The sequence below is a fragment of the Periplaneta americana genome, chromosome 5, assembly GCF_040183065.1.
Source record: "Periplaneta americana isolate PAMFEO1 chromosome 5, P.americana_PAMFEO1_priV1, whole genome shotgun sequence".
Lineage (NCBI taxonomy): Eukaryota > Metazoa > Arthropoda > Insecta > Blattodea > Blattidae > Periplaneta > Periplaneta americana.
Genome location: NC_091121.1, coordinates 11,827,757 through 11,841,767, shown reverse-complemented (window position 1 = coordinate 11,841,767; position 14,011 = coordinate 11,827,757). Strand labels below are relative to the sequence as shown.

General features: G+C 36.3%; 1 protein-coding gene across 3 annotated transcripts in view; it reads left to right on the top strand.

Moving 5' to 3' along the window:
• Positions 1 to 7,671: 7,671 nt before the first annotated feature.
• The window catches only part of LOC138699465 (phospholipid-transporting ATPase ABCA3-like), an 89,474-nt gene continuing 83,134 nt past the window's right edge, over positions 7,672 to 14,011 (top strand). Inside the window, exon 1 of one of the 3 annotated variants that reach the window (XM_069825362.1) lies at positions 7,672 to 7,877. The gene's annotated coding sequence lies outside the window, so the exon portion shown is untranslated. The remainder of the gene's footprint in view (positions 7,878 to 14,011) is intronic. The other 2 variants (XM_069825361.1, XM_069825360.1) reach the window with 2 other exon arrangements.

Here is a 14,011-nt window from a genome sequence, read left to right as displayed (position 1 = left end):
GATCCTTCTTTTTATATTAAAAGCTTTCTTTGCCAAATTGCTATCGTCCCTTTGACTTCCTGCCAGCAGCTCATATTACTGCTTACAATACATTTCAAGTTGGTATATGAAGCTGTCCACTTGTTCTTCTGCCTCATTTCGAATTCGCAAGTTTATCTTCTTTAGTTTTCTTCCGATAACTATGGTGTTCGTCTTGTTTGCATTTATCTTCATCCCATACTGCTCACAACTATCATTTAGTATAATTTCCTCTTCTGTTAAAATGCCATATCATCAGCAAAGTCGCCCTGGTTGGCAAGTTGGTATAGCGCTCGCTGGCCTTCTATGCCCAAGGTTGCGGGTTCGATCCCGGGCCAGGTCGATGGCATTTAAGTGTGCTTAAATGTGACAAGCTCATGTCAGTAGATTTACTGGCATGTAAAAGAACTCCTGTGGGACAAAATTCCGGCACATCCGGCGACGCTGATATAACCTCTGCAGTTGCAGTTGCGAGCGTCGTTAAATAAAACATAACATCATCAGCAAATCTTATGCACTTCATTTCTTCTTCCTCCTACTAAAATATTCTTCTCTCCGCAGTGCTTGCGTAGCCGGGAATCCACTAGGCAGAGAATTCAAGTGGCAGCACTGGCCGCTAAGCATATGATGGATTGAGGGTGTGAGGTTGTCAAACCAGAATGAATGGGGGAGTGTCAACTTTCTACAGAATTGTATTCTAGGGTTACTAGAACTAATAGAGCTGTGGAGGGACTTTTCGATCGCACTGTAGAAGCATTTGAAATGTGGATACTGAGAAAAATGGAGCATGTGTAATGGACAGACAGAATAATAAATGAATCTGTGCTAGGAATGTTGGGTAAAAAAAATAACATTCATGGTTGAACTGATCAGGAAGAGAAAAAGGAATTGGCTGGGTCACTGGCCAAGAAGAAACTGCCTACTGAAGGATGCTCTAGAAGAAATGGTGAACAGGAGAAAAGTTTGGGGCAGAAAAAAAATATCAGATGATAGACGACATTAAGATATATGCATATGGATCACATGTGTAGACTAAGAGCAAGCTAGAAAATAGGAGATTGGAGAAAGTTCGATTTGCAATGAAAGACCTGCGCATAGCAGAAAATTACGAATAAATGAAAATACATTAAATTCTGCATCATAAGATACATACACTCCAATATATTTTAATATTATAAAGCATGTAGATAAATTTTATTCATGTAAACCTGTAGTCCTACCAACATTAGATTTAAATGTTACATTTTTATGATATATGTTCTCTATACTGTGTCTATAGTTTGATAGTTTTGTATTATTTTTCATAGCCTATCTCATCTGTGTCCACGTTAAAATCTCTGCTGTTCAGTTCTTCAATGAACTCTTCCTTTCTTTGCAGTTTCTACAATCCGCAGGCCTTCGTGAATTTTATACAACTTCAGAAACTCAAATATTTGGTCATTATTTCACTTACTGCTGTTTGCTATTATTTTTACGTTCCCAGTAGAACTGAAAAACAATCAGCTGTTAATTTAACGCTCTTAAAATAGCTGTTAATTTAAATTCCCGCTCTTTTCTCCTTGAATTCAAGTTATCAAGTGACGTTCACACTTTTCAAGTCAAGTAAAAAGTAGAAAGGGATCCAACTTCACTTGAAACTTGAATTCAAGCCGTTAATTGATTTCAAGTCAACTTGAAACATAGTTCATACTTTTCAAGTTCGTCTTTCAAGTTACTTGAAAAGTGTGAACGAGGCTTAATGCTAATTCTTGTACAATTGTACGAAGCCTCCAACTAAAAATCAACGATTCAACATGGCACTTGAAAACCAAATACGTAACAAATCACATATCGTAATGAGAAAAGGATAACGTCCATTTACACGAATAAAATAATATGTAAAAATTACAAAATTTCTTCTGTATTTCTTTAACTTCTTCATAATATTACGTTCTCTTCTCCCATTAACGAACTTTTAAAATGAGCTCCTCAGTAAAAATGTGCCTCATGTCCATATTTCACATGTCAAGAAAACGGCATTTTATATCATTAAAAGGTTTATTTTACGAATTATTAATGATAAGCATACCAAGTTACTACATAATTAGCTTTTCTATGCTATATGGTTAATTGTGGCCAACTTTGACTGCCATAACAAGTATATCCTTCTTTTATTCTATGGATCTATGTACAAGAGGAGTAGAATAGAAGAGAGGGGGTTAATCGTATCTATTCCCTGTTAATCGCTGTTAATTCTATGGCACTGCCACGATGAGCGCTAACATTGCCTCCTACCAACATTCCGTCGCTGATTTTTGACTCTTGGAAATGGAGAATGAACTTGCGTGCTCTTGGTTTAAGTTGTTAGTCCTGGAAAAATTTAATGCAGCCAGTACTCTCGTATTTCAAGAACTGAAGAAGAAGACATCATGGATAAATATATAATAGGATGCGAAACAGCGGTCTGCACCATTTTTTTATACCTTGGGGATATGATTGAAGTGAATTTTTATGGCAGGCAGAGTAACTATCTCGTGCCCCCATGTTTTAAATTGCTTCCAGTGCACTTCATTAGAACCAGGTACTCAGCTTCGAAGCCGTTAGCCCTGCGATCTTACAGTATAATTATTTCCCCTATTATCATAGTACAGGTTATCTAAGAAATTAGCAAGTTCTTTGTGATAGTAGGAGAGAAAGCGTGGGGGAAGGGAAGTGGTCCGTGGCCCATTTCTTTAGGGCTCATCCCGACATTTGTCTTATTACTCAAGGGAAACCACGGAAAAACCTTGAGCAGGATGAGGTGTCGTGCTGACGACAAGCCAATTGGCTACAATGGGTCTGAAGATGTTGAGGTAGGAGGTTGTCTTTTAATCATTATTTAAAGTACTGAAACATTAAAATACATAATAATTATTTACAAAGAATACAAGGCATCCATGCAGCCAATAACGTGATGACCTTGAAACAGAGAAATAACATTATTAGTGCATTAATAGATTATGTCTGACTGTAGAGTCAAGTGGTTGTTTAGAGTTCAAGTTGGTATTCGTCATGTACGTTGTCGTTCCAAGCTAGAGTGTGGAGTACACTCTTAGGTCTTTTATGTTTGTCTAATGCAGGATTGTAATTTCCTAGTGAAGAAATTAGTGGGTTTGTGCTGCTGTACGACTTGGCGTACGTGCAGAAGGCTTGATTTGAAATATATTCTTGAATTGTCTAACAGGAGTTACTCTAGGAAGTCCTGTGATGAATCTTAATCTGGATTTGGGGTTCTGAAATAAGGTGATCAGCGCCCAACGAGAGCTTATCCACCTGCGATATTCCTTGATATTTTAAAAGCTTACGACACAGTGTGGCACACAGGTCTTATAATATAAATTAATTATAATTAATGAAGAGTGACCTACCCGATGTCGTCGTTAAGTTCATTGCATCCTTTCTAAGCAGACGGAAGTTTCAAATCAAAGAAGGAGCAGCTTTATCTTCTGTCCATGAAGTAAATGCTGGTCTCCCTCAAGGATCGGTCCTTGGGCCTACACTTTACAACATTTATACAGCTGATATTCCTACCCAGCCAGAAACTAACATCGCGCAATTTGCCGACGATACTGCTGTCTTCATAACTCATCAGAATCCCCTGTATGCAGCCAGAACCCTGCTAGTTCACATTTCTCTCTTGGAAAACTGGTTTCAAAAATGGCGCCTGACCTAAAATGCTGATAAAAACACAGGCTATTTGTTTCACGAAGTGCACGATGAAAAGAATCCCTAAACTTTCCATATGCGATAAAGAGCTGGAGTATCAACCAACTGTCAAATATCTCGGCGTAACTGTGGACCAGAGGTTGTCCTGGCGTCAGCATCTCCATCTGATTAAAGGAAAAGCCATTGGACGCATAGTGCAAATATTTCCGCTATTAAAATCAGGTGCCATAAGCATTAAACGGAAATTGCATCTCTATAAGGCTTTGGTACTGCCAATTATAACATATGCTGCACCTTCCTGGGGCTATATGAACAGCAACGCTTACAAACCACTACAGGTTGCACAAAACAAGGCTCTTAGACTGATTCATAGGTCTGACTGGTTTACTAGAACATCTCAAATACATGAAGATCTCAGTTTGCCATACATACATGAAATTCTTATCAAAAGTATAAGGAAGTTTTACAGTCGACTTCAAAGAAGCCCAAATTATTTCATTAAAAGAATTGGAGACTATGATGTAGACGACTTCAGACTGTATAGAACGCCGAAAATGACTATTTTCGATATTGGGTAATAATCTAACTGGTGGTCTTGTGATACAGTGTAAGAAAGCACAAACAAATTTCCAAACTTTTTCAAGGACATCAACGTCTTCGAATTTGTTCGAAGAAGAGTTTCTGTGAAGTAATAACCAGACATCGGATTCTAGGGCAAATGCCTATTTTGTTTCTTTAGGAGAAAAGTAAAAATAATTATTAATATTTGTGTTTCATGCAAATTGAAAGGTATTCAAAGAGTTTTATAGTGCCCTAAAATGCCCTAAAACGGTTATTAGAGCCTAATTTGTTAATATTCGCCTAAAAATGCCTAACTCACTGTAAAGTTTCGCATTTTACTTTTACTTTTTATAATTTATACATGCATTCACTGCGAAATTTAAGGCATTTAAAAAGTGGAAAGTTTGCTTCACACCGGCCATGAAACCATTGATAAAGGAAACAAAATGTTTTGAATTTCACGACACTCGCAATAGATTTCACCGAATTTAACATGTTTGGAGGCATAAATGCGGACAAAGAACCAACCTTAGTTTTGAAGCAGGCAACAATCACAACATGTGCTGCTACCGATTCAGAGATATACTATACTATAAAAATGACTGTTTTCGGTCTGAAACCGATTAGCTGTACTGCCCTTCAGAGTGTCATAAAATCACAATTTTTGGAGAAAGAGTGTTTTTGAAATATTTATGAAAAGTCGTAAAACTGCGAATTAGTAGGGTAAACCGTTACAAAATATTTAAAAGAATGGCCCTCCTAGTGTTAACACTACCAGGAAATGCAACAATAAGTGGAACTTTGTATTTTTGTCCAATTGAATCTCAATAACAACGGTTCATTTGAATGCTCGTTAACAGTTGCTCTTTCCCTCACCTTATTTGTGTTGAGAAGTTTTGAGTGGTAGGACGTTTTCCTGTGAAGTTTAACGCGATAATGCCGAAAAATATAAGTGCAAAATCTACATTGATCCGGCAATGGCTAACAGAATATTCAGAATTCACTTATGTTGGAAAAAATAATATTCTGCAAGATTTGTAGCAAACAGGTATGTAACAATAGTTGAAATATATAAATTCTATTAATTTTAATGAGTAGGCCTATAATATTTATACATTGACTGAGCTATCCTCAGGTATAATTCTTTTTAAGACCACTACACTTTAACCTTTTAAATTCCGATAGTTAAAGTATTTGCAGGTCATTAAAATTTTGATTGTTCGAACCCACTAACTTTGTGATAGAAATACGGTAATACAACAATTAGAATTTTATTTTAATTCAGTTTACTTTACATTTTTAGATTTCGCAAGAAAAGAAGTGCCACCTAAAGCAGCATGTGCAAGGAGCGGCTCATAAGGCTAAAGCTCAGCAGAAAAATCAACTGCAACAAACTTTACTAACACAGCCTACTTCATCCAATCTCAGCAGCAATTTCTATGCTGATTTAACCAGAGCGCTTGTTGCTGCTAACATTTCCTGGAATGCAATTGAAAATCCGGTTTTAAGACAGTTTTTACAAAAATACTGCAAACAAAATATCCCATCTGAGTCGACCCTAAGAAAAAATTACTTAGACAGAATATACAATGAAACTTTAGCTTCCATTCGGGAGGGCATAGGTGATTCTTACATATGGGTCTCTGTGGATGAAACCTCAGATCCTATGAATAGGTATATAGCAAATATGGTAGTAGGAAAACTTAGTCCTGATGGACCTTCGATTCCACACCTCGTATGTGTTAAGGAACTTTCGAAAGTGAATAGCCAAGCCATTGCTTATTTTGTAAATAAAGGCCTACAGTCTTTATACTCAGGTAATATAGACGATTCTAAAGTTCTGTTGTTTTGTACTGATGCTGCCTCATACATGGTTGCTGCAGCTCCACTTCTTAAAACATTTTATCCTAACCTCACGCATGTAACCTGTCTAGCACATGGCCTTCACAGGGTTTCTGAAACAATTCGGAATGAATTTCCTCTTGTCAATTCGTTTATTTCTAACACAAAAAAATGTTTTTGTAAAGCCCCATCCAGGATTTCAATATTCAGAGAGAACTTTCCAGATATCCCACTCCCACCTCAGCCGGTTGTTACACGATGGGGAACCTGGATTCAGTCAGTGGTGTATTATTCTAAGTATTTTAAAGAAGTGGTCACAGTTATTGATAAATTACCTGAAACTGATAGTGCAGCGTGTGTGAAAGCAGTGAAAGATTCTCTGAATAACTCACGAGTGAAAAACAATATTGCCTACATAACATCAAACTTTTCTTTCATACCTGCAAGCATTGAACAATTAGAACGTGAAAAACAATCTCTTTGTAGCCAAATAGCAATAGTAAAGCTAGCTCAAGTGAACATACATTCTGCTTTGGGCGAAACTGGGAAAAAAGTTAAAAATAAGTGGGACAACGTATTAAATAAGAATGTAGGATTTTCATTGTTGGAAAAAGTATCAAGAATGATATCGGGGAAAGTGTAAATGTTCCAGTAAAGATAATTATAATAAAGTCTGAGCATGGAACTGAATTTCAATAACTTAAAATGAGTAATCTTGATATCAATAATCATTATTTCATTAGTTTCAATATATTAAATTTGTGCAGCTCTGTTTATAAATATAATATAGTATTCTTTTTTAATGTTTAAACATACTTTTTTGTGCGTATTTTAGTGTATAACTAAAAATTTCAGTGAAAGAAATAAGTATGATACCTTGATGTGCCTAAAATGCCTATTTTCATTAAAATAGAGCCTAATTTTACAAATTTTGAGCTTATTTTAGACGCCTAAAACTGCAATTTTTAGTGCCTAAAAATCCTATGTCTAGTAATAACACAAGGAACAAGAACACAATCGTGCAGTCAGGGAGCAAAAAAAAAATGCTAATTTCTAACGCGTTGGCTAAATGCATGGAGTAATTACTCTTTTCCCTACTTGGTGCGCTGCTAGATCTAATAACGCCTCTCCCACAAATAGATGGCAGCAAGATCAATTTCTACAACAGCGCCTCTAGTATGTGTTACGGGAAACTCATTAAGTTTCGCATCCTATTTATATATATATATATATATATATATATATATATATATATATATATATATATTAGTTTTAAGATGTTTTTATTAAAAGTACTAGGACTCTTGGACCCTTGCCTTTTACAAAAATATTATTATTATATATTTATCCATGGTAAGGCTTTGAGTAGCAAACTTCATTGTAATACGAAGTTTTCATGAAAGATGGCAGTCCGATGGTCTTCAACATCATGTTCACAGATTGTATGGCATGCCCATAAACAAAAATGCTCACATTTGCTGGCCTAAGAGAATAAGAAATAAATAGCGAAAAGAAGATTCAGTTAAATGTATGAACGCAGAACATAACGGAATTGAGGTTACGCTGCAGTACTTGATTGCGCCACGGTGTTTCCCCGTATGACAGCGTATAGGGAAAATATTTCCTGGAAGTTAGGAGTGATGTAATTGTATTTCTTTGAGACAATGTGCATAATTCATTGAAGTTTTATCAGTACGAAAGTGTTACAGAATTTGTTAATAATGGATTTCATATAATATTACATTACAGTTCTGTAACATATTTGTTTAAAGGTTTGTATTTGACAGCTACAATTTCCATTGTGTACAGTCCATGTATATTTTGTGTATCTGTATGATTAATCTAGTTACCCAGTTTCATTGTATTTACAATGTGAAAATTAATTGGATTTGGTAATGAGGACACGCCCACTTTGTGAAAAATATGTATGTCATGGGTAAATTTCAATAACAGTAGGTCAGAAAGTACGAGATAATTTTAGTTTTACATGCAGTTTGACTTACAGTATTTATATCTTTTTTGAGGTTATGTAATATGGCTTATATCTCAAAGCGACGAAACTTATATTTTCAGGATAGAGTCAAATTATGATGATAGCGCATTAGTAAGATATGACTAAGATCAAGATCATAAAGTGAAGTACGTTTTTATTTACTTTAGCGATAACGTTCGTAAATGCCATTACTCCACAATTTCCTGTGTAGCTTCATCTGGACTACTACTCATTCTCCGGAAGTTAGGTTAGGTAAGCTGACATCTTAGGCCTATAAGGGGAACAGTCTCTGGACTAATACTCACTCTCCGAAAGTTATAAATTAGCTGACATCGTAGGCCTAATAAATCAGCGACGGTGAACAGTACCTCAGTCACCTGCGTAGCTCAGTCGGCTGAGGCGCTTGCCTGCCGATCCAGAGTTGCGCTCGGGCGTAGGTTCGATTCCCGCTTGGGTTGATTACCTGGTTTGGTTTTTCCGAGGTTTTCCCCAACTGTAAGGCGAATGTCAGGTGATCTATGGCGAATCGTCGGTCTCATCTCGTTAAATACCATCTCGATATCACCAAGCCCATTGACGCTAAATAACATAGTTGATACAGCGTCATTAAATAACCAACTAAAAAAAGAGACAGTCTCTCAGAGAACTGCTGCCTTAGTTGCTGTTGTATGTAGATACTCATGCTGTACCATTGCGATTCATCTAGAGAAAAAAAGCTTTAAATAAAGACAACTTCAAAGCTACATTTCAATTTATAATAACGATCAACTTAACATTTTTAAGTTAACATAGTCTAACCTAACCTGTGTCAACGACGAAACAGTTCAGTAAATAGCAACCTACGATCACTTAATTAGGCTACCTCACATGAATGGAGACGTGGATACAATTTTCCCTCTTCCATGAAAAAATAATGCATGCATTCACGATGATCTGGATATGCCCTCTTTAACATGAACTCCGCTAAATATCAGACATCCGTAAATACAACCTCGACACAAACCACCATCACGAGACTAGAATAACACGGTCCTTCCAGCACCAGAAATAATGTCAAAGTGACAGAGACAAAATGAAAACAATCGAATATCGAATTAATATGCCTCATCAGATAACGACTTGTACACGTCCGACTCGCGACAGGATCTTGTGCGGACTTGTTGATAAAAGCCTAAACTAACCAAAACTAACCTTCGTATATGCAAGATGTGTAACAAGAGCACGAAGGAAACTGCTTGATTTGATCTGGAATATAGCCTACACGCGAAAATAAATTCACGTAAACATGCCATGCCTGCACTCCACGACAAGTCAGCGCCTGCGCCTCAGCGAAATACTTCCTGTCCTGTTATAAACATCAAACAGAAAATGGCTGACCACCACATTCAATTGGCCCATATCCGTAGCCTAAGTATATAAATATAATAAATGTAAACTATGATTGTTTTCCACTCACTTTTTCTAAGTTTTTCCACATTAGGAATAATAATCACAAAGTTTTAAAATATTAATTTTATAAAAAACCAAAATCAGTAGGCTACTTATAGATAATTAGCCTGATGGCGTCTGTTTACAATACGAGTTTCCAGTCCCGGATATAAATTGATCCATGAAGGTCGAATATGAACAAAATTCGTGAAATGAGATCATATGGATGGATAATACCCCAAAGTTGAATAGGCCTACGTTTTATGCTTTTTCATTTGGCCTATCCAAAATTAAATACACAATTATTAACCGAATACGTTTCATATCATATAATGAATCAATTGCTTTACATGAGAAGTAGAAAGCGCCAAAGAAATGTTAATAGCAAATAGAAATTTTGAAGTATAGCATTAGCCGCCAAGTGATCATAAAAATGTAACATTTAAATCTAATGTTGGTAGGACTACAGGTTTATATGAATAAAATTTATCTACATGCTTTATAATATTAAAATATATTAGAGTGTATGTATCTTATGATGCAGAATTTAATGTATTTTCATTTATTCGTAATTTTCTGCTATGGGCAGGTCTTTCATTGCAAATCGAACTTTCTCCAATCTCCTATTTTCTAGCTTGCTCTTAGTCTACACATGTGATCCATATGCATATATCTTAATGTCGTCTATCATCTGATATTTTTTTTCTGCCCCAAACTTTTCTCCTGTTCACCATTTCTTCTAGAGCATCCTTCAGTAGGCAGTTTCTTCTTGGCCAGTGACCCAGCCAATTCCTTTTTCTCTTCCTGATCAGTTCAACCATAAATGTTATTTTTTTTTACCCAACCTTCCTAGCACAGATTCATTTATTATTCTGTCTGTCCATTACACATGCTCCATTTTTCTCAGTATCCACATTTCAAATGCTTCTACAGTGCGATCGAAAAGTCCCTCCACAGCTCTATTAGTTCTAGTAACCCTAGAATACAATTCTGTAGAAAGTTGACACTCCCCCATTCATTCTGGTTTGACAACCTCACACCCTCAATCCATCATATGCTTAGCGGCCAGTGCTGCCAATTGAATTCTCTGCCTAGTGGATTCCCGGCTACGCAAGCACTGCGGAGAGACTTATCGATCGCACAGTAGTTGCTTCTTTTCACTTCTATGTAATGCCCATGTTTCTGCCCCCATACACTCCACACAAAGCACTTCTGTAGTTTTCTTTATAGAAGTCCGCAGAAGATCCTTCTTTTTATATTAAAAGCTTTCTTTGCCAAATTGCTATCGTCCCTTTGACTTCCTGCCAGCAGCTCATATTACTGCTTACAATACATTTCAAGTTGGTATATGAAGCTGTCCACTTGTTCTTCTGCCTCATTTCGAATTCGCAAGTTTATCTTCTTTAGTTTTCTTCCAATAACTATGGTGTTCGTCTTGTTTGCATTTATCTTCATCCCATACTGCTCACAACTATCATTTAGTATAATTTCCTCTTCTGTTAAAAATGCCATATCATCAGCAAATCTTATGCACTTCATTTCTTCTTTCTCCTACTATCACTCCCTCCAATTTTCTGAAAAGCAGCTTTTCACTAAATTCTCCAACTAGATGTTGAACAGGGTAGATGATAAAGGGTATCCTTGTCGTACTCCTCTCTCTATTTCACTTCCCTTTTATATTTCTCTTTTTTTGACTCGTTTCATATAAAGATTACTGAATAGCCTACTCTTTTTCCAATCCACACCAATTTTCTTTAGGAACCCCATAAGTTTATTTCAGTCTGATCTGTCAAATGCCTTTTCTAGATCAACATATACACATATACACCTACGTCCGATACTCACACCTACATCCGATACTTTAATTGACCTAATCATTACGAATAATTCTGATAGAATTCTAACTTCAGGACAGTTACCAGTTCCGGGAATATCTGGTCATGATCTTATTTTTGCCGAATACTCTCTTCAGTGCCCAAAAAATGCAGCTAAGGTAATTACTTACAGAGATCTAAAAGGCATTAACAACGACCAACTAACTTCTGACGCCTTACAAATGCCATGGCATACTATTTTTATAATCACAGTTGACGAAAAAGTTGCCACCTTTAATGACATGGTAATACAATTATTCGACAAACATGCACCTTTAAAGAAGAGACGTGTCACCCACCGACCCGCCCCATGGCTGAATGACAGTATTCGTAATCTTATGACGTCACGTGACGCTGCTTTCCGGAAGTACAGACATAACAAATCTGCCGAAAACTTTAACAACTACAAAAAACTTAGAAATAAAACCACACAAAGCATTAGGAATGCCAAACGCCGTCACGCACTGAGTCTCGTCGACCCGTCCATTCCCCCTCGGTGTCTTTGGAATAACTTACGTGATATGGGAGTAGGGAAGAAAGCATCAGAAGCTGAAGTTATAAACATACCACTTGATAAGCTCAATGAATACTTCACCTCACCTCCCATTATACGACCTGAAAAACAGTCAAAACTAAATACAATTAATACTCTCCTAGCTAATCCTCCTTCTTCTCGCGAAAAATTTTTCTTCTCGCACATTACTGATTCTGAAGTAAGAAGGACTCTTAAAAGCATTAAATGTAAAGCACAAGGCTCTGATAACATAAGCATAGTATTTATCAATAAGTTAGTTGATGTCGTGCTTCCTGTAATAACCCATATTTTCAATTCTTCAGTTATCACGTCTGTTTATCCGCAACTCTGGAAAACAGCTTTGGTACGCCCACTTCCTAAAGTAAATTCACCTACTTCTGCAAAAGACTATAGGCCAATCTCCATTCTTCCCGTTTTATCCAAAGCCCTGGAACGCATCATTCATAAGCAGTTGTCAGACTACCTAATAGAATTTGATCTTTTAGACCCTTTACAATCAGGATTCAGAAATGGCCATAGCACTTCTACTGCTTTGTTGAATGTTACTGAGGACATACGCGCAGCCATGGATAAACGACAGGCTACTGTACTAGTTTTATTGGACTATAGCAAAGCCTTTGATTCTGTTGACTTCGATCTACTATTGACTGAACTACAAACGCTACACCTTTCTGATAGTGCTATCACCTGGATGTACTCCTACCTTACTGGCCGCCAGCAGCGTGTCATATCTAATAATCGTTTCTCATCCTGGCGTCCTGTAGATACAGGAGTTCCTCAGGGATCAGTATTAGGCCCCTTGCTCTTCTCTATTTATATAAATGGAATTTATAAATCATTTAAGCACTTCAGATATCAAATATATGCAGACGACGTTCATTTGTATATTTCAGCCCGTCCTGATGTACTAAATGATAGCATTAATAGTCTTAATGAAGATCTTGATTCCATCTCTTCCTGGTCTCAACAATTTGGGCTTAACCTAAACGCATGTAAATCACAGGCTATTCTGTTCGCGAACCGCAGATTAATTCCTGAAGTCAACGACCTGAATATTCCACCTGTGAAACTGAATAAAACAATCATCCCATTTAGCTCTACCGTAAAAAATCTCGGAGTGCATTTCGAATCTAATCTCAGTTGGGATACGCATATTAAATATACATATAAGAAGACATTCTCTATTCTCCATTCACTAAAAAGATTGTATCATTATCCATCTAAGTTAAAACAGACGCTGGTACAGACACTCATTCTACCTCACTTCGATTATTGCGACATTTTGTTCAGTGATCTCAGGATTGATTCCGCTCAGAAACTACAGCGTGTTCATAACGCGTGCGTCCGCTTCATTTGTAATGTTCGATACTATGATCATATCTCACCTTCTTTTGAGAAGTTATCATGGCTTAGGTTACATGAGAGGAGAAATCTGCACTCACTTTCTCTCCTATATCGAATTATGCACACTTCATCCCCCTATTATTTATTCGCTCGTTTTCATACTCTTTCTCGCTATCATAATATTAATACTCGATCACAACGCAATAACACGCTAGAAATTCCACTTCACATATCATCTCTGTATTCCTCATCTTTCACTGTTGCTACCTCTCGTCACTGGAACTCTCTGCCGCCTGAAGTCAAGGGCTGCCGAACATTGAAATCTTTCAAATCCAAGTTAGAAAATTATCTTATGACGAGTTGCCAAACTAACTTACTATTATGACAAGTGTTGTATTGCATGTTACCACGTATTCACATTTTTTTAATGTTCTAGTGATATTTAACTTATTTTATATTTTTGTTTTCATATTTTCCAATAACGGTATATCTCTAATGTGATAAGTTGAGCTGTATATAATCATAATTTTCCTTACTGTGTGTACTTAAAAATATTGTATTCATTGTATGCTTTGTACTGCACTATTTTATTATTATTATTGTTATTATTATTATTATTATTATTATTATTATTATTATTATTATTATTATTGTTATTATTATTATTATTATTATTACTATTCTTATTTATTATTATTATTATTATTATCAATAATTGTCTTATTTTTTTAT